The sequence below is a fragment of the Pimephales promelas genome, chromosome 2 (assembly GCF_988280905.1).
Source record: "Pimephales promelas chromosome 2, fPimPro1.hap1.1, whole genome shotgun sequence".
Taxonomy (NCBI): Eukaryota; Metazoa; Chordata; class Actinopteri; order Cypriniformes; family Leuciscidae; genus Pimephales; species Pimephales promelas.
This window is the reverse complement of record NC_142770.1, coordinates 39,160,614-39,173,744: the sequence shown is the minus strand read 5'-3', so window position 1 is coordinate 39,173,744 and position 13,131 is coordinate 39,160,614. Positions and strand designations below refer to the sequence as shown.

At 46.7% G+C, this 13,131-nt stretch overlaps 1 pseudogene; it reads left to right on the top strand.

Moving 5' to 3' along the window:
* The first annotated feature begins 1,067 nt into the window (after positions 1–1,067).
* On the top strand, positions 1,068–4,746 carry LOC148997363 (uncharacterized; annotated as a pseudogene).
* The last annotated feature ends 8,385 nt before the right edge of the window (positions 4,747–13,131 follow it).

Sequence of the window (13,131 nt, the reverse complement as noted above, 5' to 3'; positions counted from 1 at the left end):
CTTGGGCTTGCAGAGTGGGCTGCAGAATTTAACATACCACAAACAGCGCTGTCTGCACTTCTTAAAATCCTACGGAGGAAGGGCCTTGATATCCCAATGGATGGCAGAACTCTTATGCTACGTTCACACCGGACGCGAATCGCGCGTCAAATTCGCGCCTGACGCGTCTAGTTTGACGCTTGACCACTTTGTGTTAATTCGCGTGTCAAGAGCGAAACTGGCGCGCATAAAAACAAAAGTTTGAAGCGAAATTTACGCGCGTCAGAATCGAAATCCGCCATTGTTTTTATGTCGACCGAGCATTCATCAAGAGTTACCGCTCTGTATTTACTCTGGAGAGCAGAACAGCGGCGTGGGGATCATCGTCGCCGTTTATTTGTGTCCACCGGACCCTTCGGAGCCGAACCGTTTGACGAGTTTCACCATTTGCTCGCTCCAGGAGCTGCGCTGGATGACGGCCGCTGTCAGCGGTACTTCCGCCTGTCCCGCGCCCAGTTTGATGACATGTTGTCCCGCATCGGAGCGAGGATCACCCTCGCCCTCATCCATCTAATCTAGCTGTCATTTATTTTTGTTTTGATGATAAATAGAGCCAGCCTCCAAAAGTTATTAACCTGTCCTGTGATTTTTTTCTCTCTCTCTCTCACGTCCAGACACGAATTTATGCACATATTGATTGTCTTTACAACATAATACTATTTCATATAATCTAGATATGGAATGAATAACATTCAATACAAAATGATATGTCTCGTATATAGAAATAATGTTTTAAGTGATAAAACATTTGCTTTGTTGTGCATAAGAATCCCACCATGCATTTAGTCATATTAACAAAATAATTTATTTAAGCATCCAGACACTTCACCACGTGAGCAAGCAGCTAGGCTCCTGATTGGTTAACGCGGCGCGAATTCACGCCAAAGTTCAGATTTTTCAACTCGGGCGGCAGACGCGAATTCGTGTCAAACGCGTGAATGCACAAATGGCACTAACTGAATCATTCGCGTGTAATTCTAGTGACCAGTTTTGTGTTAGATTATATGCACCTTGTGTGTTTGGGGGCAATGCGCAAGTTAATATTTATTGGCTAAAGGGGCCACTAAAATAGCCTGGCTGCGCCCTCCTACGCACTTCCGCTCAATTTCATTTTACTTCATTACTGCGTCTGGGATCGCTCCATATACTTAGGTTTCCAGAAATCAATTTTTTGTAGGACCAATCAGCGAATAGAGGGAGTGGCTGAGAACGATGACGTTGATGTAAGCGTGTCAGTTTCAGTTCAGTAATGGCAGCGGAGAAAGACATGAGAAAAGCTATTCGGTCCGTTGTTGGAAAAGAAACTGCCGAATATACAGAATTTAAAGCCGGATTGTTATCGTCTCACCTCTTGTTGCACAACTGAGGACCAAGTGAAGGAGGCAGAAAGTTTGGAAGTTTGTGCTGGGCAGTTCGTGTACGATGACCGTGACATTTTGGACGGACGGTTTAGCCTGGTGTTCGCGGTGTTCGGAAGCCCCGAGTCCTGGCTGCTAAACTATTGTTGAAGATCCGCTCAGGAGTCATGTCAGTCGCTCATATTCCCAACTGTAAATTTACTGATTCTTGTGATGAATAGAACATTTTGAGCCCCTTTGTGCACTCGTGCAGGAGGTTGGTGTGTCAGTTTTACATGTTGTAAATCATACAAATTGGTTGTGATTTAAAAAAAAAATAATTGTCATAAATAAAAATGTGAAAAACCATACTTTGAAGATATTTGATTTTCAGTTTTAGATGGCAATGGTTGATTTGTTTTACTAAAAAAACTAAATGCCAACATTCAATACAAAATGATATGTCTCGTATATAGAAATAATGTTTTAAGTGATAAAACATTTGCTTTGTTGTGCATAAGAATCCCACCATGCATTTAGTCATATTAACAAAATAATTTATTTAAGCATCCAGACACTTCACCACGTGAGCAAGCAGCTAGGCTCCTGATTGGTTAACGCGGCGCGAATTCACGCCAAAGTTCAGATTTTTCAACTCGGGCGGCAGACGCGAATTCGTGTCAAACGCGTGAATGCACAAATGGCACTAACTGAATCATTCGCGTGTAATTCTAGTGACCAGTTTTGTGTTAGATTATATGCACCTTGTGTGTTTGGGGGCAATGCGCAAGTTAATATTTATTGGCTAAAGGGGCCACTAAAATAGCCTGGCTGCGCCCTCCTACGCACTTCCGCTCAATTTCATTTTACTTCATTACTGCGTCTGGGATCGCTCCATATACTTAGGTTTCCAGAAATCAATTTTTTGTAGGACCAATCAGCGAATAGAGGGAGTGGCTGAGAACGATGACGTTGATGTAAGCGTGTCAGTTTCAGTTCAGTAATGGCAGCGGAGAAAGACATGAGAAAAGCTATTCGGTCCGTTGTTGGAAAAGAAACTGCCGAATATACAGAATTTAAAGCCGGATTGTTATCGTCTCACCTCTTGTTGCACAACTGAGGACCAAGTGAAGGAGGCAGAAAGTTTGGAAGTTTGTGCTGGGCAGTTCGTGTACGATGACCGTGACATTTTGGACGGACGGTTTAGCCTGGTGTTCGCGGTGTTCGGAAGCCCCGAGTCCTGGCTGCTAAACTATTGTTGAAGATCCGCTCAGGAGTCATGTCAGTCGCTCATATTCCCAACTGTAAATTTACTGATTCTTGTGATGAATAGAACATTTTGAGCCCCTTTGTGCACTCGTGCAGGAGGTTGGTGTGTCAGTTTTACATGTTGTAAATCATACAAATTGGTTGTGATTTAAAAAAAAAATAATTGTCATAAATAAAAATGTGAAAAACCATACTTTGAAGATATTTGATTTTCAGTTTTAGATGGCAATGGTTGATTTGTTTTACTAAAAAAACTAAATGCCATATAAAAATGTACAAACACATACTTTGAAGACCAAAATTAAGGTAATTAAGAAACAATAAGACGTAATATGAAAAATTGTTGTTTATTACACATCTGCAGATACGTTACAGCATTTGCGGCAGATCAGAAAATGACCACAGCGGCGTATTTGTAATAATTAGACACAGCTTCCACCGTTGGATGTATATATCACTGTCCTTCGTGTCAAATATACATTTCGAATTAATAATTGTTCCTAGATTAACAAAACCTGCGGCACTCGTTGACTGAAATCCTATTGTAAACATAATCCTCTTCGGTGCGTGACATACGTCACTCACGACACCCCGTTAGCGATTGGCTATGGCAGATCGTGAGTGACTTTGGGCAGATCAAATAGATTTGAACTTTAATAGTGAACCCGCCTACAAGGAAGGAAACGTTTCTTAATGGAGCGGTTCCAGACTCTATGTGGAAATGAAATGAACTAGAGTCTGGTTGAACCAGGCTACCACTAAAATGCAGGCAATCTATGACGTTTTTTGTTGTAATGTCAGCATTTATGGTTTCTATCAGGCAATATTTACCTAGCAATTTTGAAAGGAAACCACAATCCTTGTTCGAATTCAGCACATGGAAAGCTACAGAGCTGCGTCAATTTTTACTTTACACTGGTCCTGTTGTTCTCCTCAATAATATAACCACTATAATGTACAGAAACTTTTTACTTCTATCGGTATTTATGAGAATTCTTCTGAGTCCTGCCTTATGTTCTTCTTCTGACAATTGTGACTATGCTGAGGAGATTTTGAAACTCTTTGTAACAGACTTTGCTGCAATTTATGGCAATGAATTTGTCAGCTATAACATACATTCCTTGATCCACCTAGCTCAAGATGCACATAAATTCGGCCCGTTGGATAGTGTTTCAGCTTTTCCCTTTGAGACATTGTTAGGTAAACTGAAAAAACTTGTCCGTCGAAGAGCCTCAAAACCCTGTCCAACAACTCGTCAGGCGAATCCACGAGAAGCAGAAAGTGGAAAGCCAAAAGACCACATCAGTTTTCAGCCCACTCAAACAGCTCCACTTTTCTGGACCAATGATTAATTCAGAAGATGACGGTGATTCTGAAAGTGAAACTACAGCACACCAAGCACAAACGGTGAATCCTTTGCCCAATATAGATGGTCCTTTGCCCGATGTCAGTGGTGGGAACAATGTTCTCGGGGTCGGAGTGTTCATCGTGAAGTTACCAGACGCGTTAGTGTTGTGGGGAATGAGGCGGGAGATTTTTACCGCGCTAGCCATGTAGCTTTGTCTTCTGACCGTGTGCGTCTCCGCAATTGCGGCGACAGTATTATGGAGCCGGATAGGACGCGCGCCGGATAGGACGCAGGCGGGCGGCCGCGGGGCGCGCCCGGCGTCCCCCTGACCGCCTTTCGGGGAAATTCCCTGACCGTGCTCACCGCCCACGGGGCGCCTACACGTCCCGCCCGCGACCTACTGTGGCCCCGAGGCCCCGCCCACGGACGGCCTATCCGTCCCCCTGACCGCCTACGTGACCGCGGACCGCCTATTAGTCTGCCGCCGACCTAGTCGACGGCCTGGGGCCCTGCCCACTGACCGCGAACGGCCTATCCGTCCCCCTGACCGCCTACGTGACCGCGGACCACCTATTCGCCCCCCTGACCGCCTATGTGACCACGGAAGGCCTATTCATCCCCCTGACCGCCTACGTGACCACGAAAGGCCTACGTGTTCCCCTGACCACCTATGTGACCACGAACGGCCTATTCGTCCCCCTGACCGCCTACGTGACCACGAAAGGCCTACGCGTCCACCGCCAATCTAGGTGACGGCTCAGGGACCCGACCACTGACCACGAACGGCCTATTCGTCCCCCTGACCGCCTATGTGACCACGAACGGCCTATTCGTCCCCCTGACCGCCTATGTGACCACGAACGGCCTATTCGTCCCCCTGACCGCCTATGTGACCACGAACGGCCTATTCATCCCCCTGTCCGCCTATGTGACCACGAACCGCCTATTCGTCCCCCTGACCGCCTATGTGACTAAGAAAGGCCTACGCGTCCACCGCCAACCTAGGTGACGGCCCGGGGATCCAACCACTGACCACGAACTGCCTACTCGTCCTCCTGAACGCCTATGTGACCGGCCTATTCATCCCCCTGACGGCCTATGAGACCACGTCCCGTCAAATAAGTTACGGGTGGAATGCTGTTTTACGTTTTGAAGTCATGACTGATAAAAATGACCAAATATCGATTTTATATTTCAATCCCTGGGCTCCCCTGAGCGATCTGCAACCTTCAGAACCCCGAAACTCCGCTGTCCACGAACGGCCTAAATTTTTGAATGGGATAAGTTGCAGGTGGGACGTCCAGATCTCAGCCTCTGGACAGAATTTGGATATGAGACCTGCGCTCCTCTGGACATGCCCTACCCATGGTGTGAATTTGGAAGAGATTGGAGAAACTTGAAAATTCGACCCAAAAAAAACTCAAAACCCTTTGAGATTTTTTGGGTAAAATTTTCAAGTTTCTCCAAACTCCCTGAAATTCACTGCACTGCCTGAGCACGTCCAGATGAGCGCAGGAGCGCAGGTTTCAGCTCCGAATTCTGTCCAGAGGCTGAGATCTGGACGTCCCACCTGCAACTTATCCCATTCAAAAATTGAGGCCGTTCGTGGACAGCGGAGTCCCGGGGTTCTGAAGGCTGCAAATCGCTCAGGGGGGCCCAGGGATTGACGTAAAATCGATATTTAATCATTTTTATTCACTTTTGTCAGTCATGACTCCAAAACGTAAAACAGCATCCCACCTGCGAAATTTGATGGGACCTCTTTAGGCTGTTGGTGGTCAATGCACTTTTAGGTCATAATTCGTGATTGTTAACGTTTTATCACTTAAAACATGCCGTGCAGTGCACAGGAAATACAATCAGACGTGTTGGGGTACTTTTTCAGTCCGCAATGATGCATGACATTCCTTGAAATGACACGTCCACAGACAGCCTACAGGGACCCTGTCAAATAAGTTGCAGGTGGGCACAAGAGAGTCCCAATGGGACTACATATTGTGCCCACCTGCAACTTATTTGACAGGGTCCCTGTAGGCTGTCTGTGGACAGTCCATTTTTAGGCTAAATAGCACACAATTAATGGCTGTACTGTACATCAGTGTGTTGTATTGTGACGCCTGTGAGCAGTGGACACCATATAACCGCTGTATTTATGTAATACGAGCCTTTAATGTGCTGTCCACGAACAGCCTATAGGGACCCTGTCAAATAAGTTGCAGGTGGGACAGCACCCCACCCGTAACTTATTTGACGGGACCTCAGGGACCTCAAATAAGTTGCAGGTGGGACAGCATCCCACCTGCAACTTATTTGACGGGACCTCTTTAGGCTGTTTGTGGTCAATGCAGCACAGTGGACAGGGCAACATGTTGGGGTACTTTACAGTTCACAATGATGCATAACCAGCCTTAAAATGACACGTCCACGGACAGCTTACAGGGACCCTGTCAAATAAGTTGCAGGTGGGCACAAGAGAGTCCCAATGGGACTACATATTGTGCCCACGTGCAACTTATTTGACAGGGTCCCTGTAGGCTGTCTGTGGACAGTCCATTTTTAGGCTAATAACACACAATTAATGGATGCACTGTACATCAGTGTGTTGTATTGCGACGCCTGTGTGCAGTGGACACCATATAAGCACTGTTTGTGAAATATGACCTTTTAATGTATTGTCCACAAACAGTCTATAGGGACCCTGTCAATAAGCCATAGTTGGTATGTTCTGGTGAAATAGATGAGACAGTCATAGTTTGAACAATTTTTTTTATTATTATTTATTATTTAAACATGATTGAACTGCTTTAATTAAGTATAAAATCACATGATTTAAACATAATTAAGTATATTTAGAAAATCACATGATTACAGAACACAGTTAAGAACAGTACAAATAAAGGGAATGAACAGGACACAGAACAGAAAAAAATAAAATAATAACAATATAAAAATGTGGATAATATAAAACTATGACATCAAATATTTAAAATATATACAGTAGTAAATTAAACTATTTACAAATTAAACAATTGACTGAAGTCGACAGTGGTGAGGTCTGTGTCCCCTTGGCAAATGAAAAAAAAAAGGAAAGGGGAAACAAAGAACAACAATTCATTAAACAAAATAATAACACAACAACAAAACTTGGTTCGGTGCATGTAAACTTATGACCTATTGCTTACCTTGTGGCCGTGAACAAAATTTTTCACGCTGTCTTTCCTGTTGTTCGATTTGTTTGAACAAATCGTCTAAGAACAATAAAAAAAAACATTATTTTTGTATCTATATATTTATATATTAATGTCCTATTCATGACAACACAGTACAAGTTTAAACAATTGTTCACCTGATACCTACCAAAAGCTTTCACCTCCTGCTCTGGCTCACTTGCCATCAGTAACTCTATAATGAAAAAAAAAAAAAAAAGATATTAATGTATTGTTCTTGTAATAACAATATAGCATAATTACATGTTGATCACTTACCCAGGAAGCTAGGAGCAGTCTCCATTTCAAAATCTTCTACAATAGACACACACACACACACACACACACACACACACACACACACACACACACACACAAGACTCAATAATTTGTTCAACATCTTGTAAAAAAAAAAATGTCATATTCCCATTGCAAACAAAAAAAAATCATTCAAAACCTACCCAGCAGTTGGAGGCATTCAGGCGGAACAGCCACAGGGCTCTGAACACCTGTGTGAACAGGGCTCTGTGGCTGCTCTCCTCCTTCAGGGCCATCCGGAGCTGACGAGATTGGAGGGTCAAGTTGTTGACCATCCCTCAATTCTTCCAGCTGTCTCTCTGCAACCTCCTTTTCCAGTCGTCTGGTCAACAACTTGATCCTCTTTCTCTGAAAAGAGAGTTTTATTCAAAACATTTTTTGAATGAATTCAATAAAACAAGAATGCTAGTTTGAGATTATACTTACCGTCAGCTCTGCATGGCCCGATATAAAATGCCTCTCGACGTTTTCGTAAACCACCCCGCACTCTGGGCAGCCCAGGTTCCTCAACCTAATGCAGCCCCTCGCCAGTCGCAGCAGGATCCTCCTCTCCTCCCCGTTTACGATACCATGCTGCGACCGGAGGTGATGCCGCAGGTGACGAACCTGGGCCGGGCAGAGGGGGCACGTCAGCAGCATCTTAAAAAAAAAAAATGGCAACAAAGTCAGTTCACACAGGTCTATAACTTATTTGACTGGACCTCTTTAGGCTGTCCGTGGTCAATGCATTAATAGGTCATAATTACAGGTCATGGGTTTCACAACAGGTTATAGATATATAAAAGGTAAAACTTACCGGTAAAACTTTTTACAGGTAAAAGATATATAAATGTTTTTTTTAAAAACAATAAATACCTGTAACAATGGTTCCAGCCTGACCGTGGAAAGCCTATTCAGTTGTGGCTGGGATGATCCACTCCATTTAAAGGCAAGTGTACATTAAATTACTTTAAATTGCACTCCATTTTTAGGTAAGTGTACATTAAATTACTTTAAATTGCACTCCATTTTTAGGTAAGTGTACAGTAAATTACTTTAAATTGAACTCATATTATTATAACATTGTATTACCTGATTTTGGACCCCATTTACAGTTAAGTGTGCATAAAATTACTTGATGTTGGACCCCATTTACAGGTAAGTGTGCATTAAATTACTTGATGTTGGACCCCATTTACAGGTAAGTGTGCATTAAATTACTTGATGTTGGACCCCATTTACAGGTAAGTGTGCATTAAATTACTTGATGTTGGACCCCATTTACAGGTAAGTGTGCATTAAATTACTCGATTTTGGACCCCATTTACAGGTAAGTGTGCATTAAATTACTCGATTTTGGACCCCATTTACAGGTAAGTGTGCATTAAATTACTCGATTTTGGACCCCATTTACAGGTAAGTGTGCAGCAAATTACTTGATTTTGAACCCCATTTTCGGGTAAGCGTACGGTTAGAGGCTCTGGGCAGCGAGTAGACCCCAGTCAGTCCGCACCAGACGTTCCAGCGAGCGAGTCCATCGTCCGGGCACCTGCAAAAATGGCAGCGGAAACCTGCCCACTTTGTCTGCAGTCGTACGCCCGGCTCGGGCAGCACCTGGTGGTCACCCACGGCGTCAAGAACCCGGAGGAGAGGAAGCTGCTCCTTGCCATGGAGTCGGGGCGAGTGAATGCCCGTACAGGCCTCTGCCCACTTCCTGCGTGCGGGAAATTCTCCAACAGACTCGACCGCCACATCCGCACCCACTCTGAGGTCACGGCGGGGATGCAGGACGAAGCGCTCCGCTACTGCAAGAGGAGGGTGTGCCTTGAAAAGCTGACTGCCCTGAGGGCCTCCAACCCCGCTCCTCCGATGGTGTCCACCCTCGACCTGGAGCAGCAGCAGTTCATCGAGGAGGACCCGTCCAACCCCCAAGACCCAGAGACCCTGGAGGAGGAGGAGTGCGATAAGCAGGGCTGCAAGAACGTCAAGGAGCTCCTCAGGAACCAGGTGGTCGACCTGAGCAAGCAGGTCGACACCCTCAGCGAGACCCTCCGGACGGTCACCCGGAGGTATCGTATCCTGAAGAGGAGGTCGACCTCCTTGGGCTCGGTCCAAATCGGGCGGGCGGCCAAAAGGCTCCTCTCCTCCCTGGGTCCGGAGGAAGAGGAAGGCGCCCCCGTGGAAGAGGATGTCAAGTCTTCGCCGGAGGCCACCTCCACCCCTCAGCAGCAGCAGCCCCGAGCCTCGTCCGAGGAGAAGACTCCGGAGGGGGCGAAGAAGAGAAGCCTTCCACCAGCCAGCAGCCGGAGGACCCGGGCGAGGAGCAACCCCACTACCCCGACCACGTGGGCGCGCTAAGTGAGTGTGACGCTTTCGCCCCTTTTCTCTTTTTAACCCGTGATCGTGCTAACGCTAACACTTTGCTCTCTCGCCGTCGTCTCTCTCTCTCCTCTCTCTCTCTCTCTTTTGTTTTTTCTTTGCAGAAGAGATCGTGGAGGAGTACAGGCGCCACAGGGAAGGCCCGGACCCCGGCACCAAGCTGAAAGAGAACGTCGGCTGCCAGGTGTACCGGATCAAGAAATTTTTGGCGGCCATGGCGAGGGGAAAACAGAACTTGGCGGACTTCCGTTTCCTGGACGACACCGCCAGGATACACGGGTGAGTGACGCCTCCCCCGTCGCGGGCACAGCCTTTGAGCGAGCTCTGCCGCCTCTCTGACGGTTTTTGTCTCTGTTTTCGCAGCTGGGTCAGCTCCCTCCGGCGGGCGAAGATGACCGTGACCACCATACAGCACTACGTCCTGTCGGAGACCCCTCCGCAGTCCTGCCGCTTGACCAAAAAAGCCCTGGTCTGCCTCCACAGGGAGATGGGGGCGCTCCGCAAGTCTCTGAAGAGGGGCGTGGCCGTCCACCAGACGCAGGTCAAGGAGGGCAAGGAGGTCAATATCATCCAAAAGGCCACCCTCCGCAAGTGCAGGGAACTCGCCGCCAAGGCCATCCCGGCCCGCAAATCGACTTCGGAGAAGGCGTACCTGATAAACGTGAGCGTCCGACTCTTCTTTGCCCGATTGTGTTTTTGTGTGGACTTTTTTTTAAATTGATTTGTTTATTGATTGATTTATCCATCTATTTTTATTTCTTCCCCTCGTGTGTCCACAGGTGGCCAACCACAAGACGAACATGGCTTTCGGGTCGGCCCAGATCGTTTTGACGGAGGAGGAGTTCGGTTGGGTCAATCGACTCCTCCGAGTCAAAGATCAGCTTCCCGGCGGAGCCTCCGCCAAGTTCCTGTTTTTCACTTCAACCCCAAACCCATGCAAAAATCTAAATTCCTACTTCCAAGAGGCCTGGAAGTCCATGGGCCTTCCCGGGTGCCCCACCTTCACAGACGTCCGCACGTCCATCGCCAGCCAAGTAAGCGCCCGTCGCCGCTTCCGGCACGCGTTTCGGAGGTCCTCCGCCAGTGGCGGCATTGGTTTTTACTCTTCTCTGTCTCTGTCCTCCCAGATAAAATTCACCCACTCCAACGACGACCGGGTCAAGCTGTCCAAGTTTATGTGCCACGACACAAGGACGGCAGACAAATTTTACATGACCTGACACCGCCCTGGAGGGCGAAGAGGGCAAAGAGAGGGGCTCCCCATCGAAACAGCCGACCTCAATCAAACGCAAGCGGCCCGCGAAGGGGAAGGAGCCCCTCAAGAAGAAGAGGAGAGCTCCAGAGTCCTCGGACGAGGAGATGACTTCGGGCAGCACGACTCCAGAGGCGACCAAGAGCCCGGAGTACCAGGAGCCGGGGACGTCCAGCCCCGACTCCAGTGGGGTGAGTTGGCTTTTTCCTTTGACTGCAGAGTTACGACATCCCTCTTGCGACATCACAACCGATGACTTACCTTGTCTTTTTGTGTGTGTGTGTGTGCGCGCGTGTTTTTCCTACTTCGCGCAGCACGAGGAGCAGCAGGATGAGGAGGAGGAGGAGGAGGAGAAGGCCGAGTCAGGCGCAGCGGCGGTGGGATCCCAAGAGGAGGAGGAGAAGGCCGAGTCAGGCGCAGCGGCGGTGGGATCCCAAGAGGAGGAGGAGAAGGCCGAGTCAGGCGCAGCGGCGGTGGGATCCCAAGAGGAGGAGAAGGCCGAGTCAGGCGCAGAGGCGGTGGGATCCCAAGACGAGGAGGAGGAGACGACCACCCCAAAAAAGTACCCGCGGCGGAGAAGGACAGCTACGGTGCTCCTGACTCCCCTGAAATGTTTGCCGTCGACCCAGAGGCACGTGTCCCCGCTGAAAGTAAAGAAGGCCATCTTTTCCCCCACCTCCACGACCCTCGTCGGCCTGACACGCCAAAAGGAGGTCTCCAAGAAGGTCAAGGAGGCCATAAAGAAGCGCAGGCAGCGCAAATAGACGTTGAAACTGAGTTGACGTTTTTCAGACGTCGAGTTCGTGTTACGAGGGTTCGTGAGTGTTTGTTCCGCGAGAGATTTTTCTTCTTCGAATTTTAAACTGTTCAAGTGTTCAAGTGTTCAAGTGTGTTTATTGTTAATAGTTCAAGTCAGTTAAAGTGTGTTTTTTTTAGAGAGTGTTTGTTCCAAAAAAAAAAAAAAAAAAACTGTTCAAGTGTTCGATTTTTTAAAGACTTTGAGTTGTTCCTTTGTTTTTTTTACCCATCACCATTTCCATTTAATTTTCACTTTTTTCCTGTATATTTGTTCAAAATAAAGTAGTTTTTGTTGTTTGGAATTTTAACTTCTTGTCTGTCCATTTTTTTCCAAGTATTGCTTAGATAATTCAAATTTAATTAGGCGCTTTATTAAAATGGTTTAAACTGGTCAAAGTGTTAATTGAGCTGTTCGTGTAATCGAAACCTGTGTAATTAGTTTGTTATAACACCTATGTCTACTGACAGTGTCCCCAAACAGCCTATAGGGACCCTATCAAATAAGTTACAGGTGGGCACAAAAGAGTCCCACCTGCAACTTATTAGACAGGGTCCCTGTATGCTGTCTGTGGTCAGTCCATGGAGTGCTTACGGGACCTCAGGGACCTCAAATAAGTTGCAGGTGGGACAGCATCCCACCTGCAACTTATTTGACGGAACCTCTTTAGGCTGTTTGTTGTCAATGCATTATTAGGTCATAATTCATGATTGTTAGTGGTTTATTACTAAAAACTTGCAGCACAGTGGACAGAGGAGACAATGCAACATGTAGGAGTACTTAGCATTTCATGACAATGCATAACTAGCCTTAAAATGACACGTCCACGGACAGCTTACCAAAGTGCTGTACATATAAAATCAGTTAATCAAAAACAATCACAAAATAATAAAATACAATGGATCATTACGTAATAGAAAATAAAAACATACAGTAGTAGAACGGCCAAAGTAACCTGCTTAAACAGTGTTGAACGCTATGGAAAACAGGTGTGTTTTTAGGCTGCTTTTAAATTGCTCAACAGATTCTGCGGATCTAACGGAGATAGGTAGGCTATTCCAGAGCCGTGGTCCTATCACTGAAAACGCTCTGTCCCCGCGGGTGATGAGCCTAGTTTTCGGGACAGTCAAAAGGAGCTGATCCGCTGACCGTAATGCTCTGGCGGGGGTGTAAGAGTACAGCATATCGGAAAGATAAGGTGGTGCAGT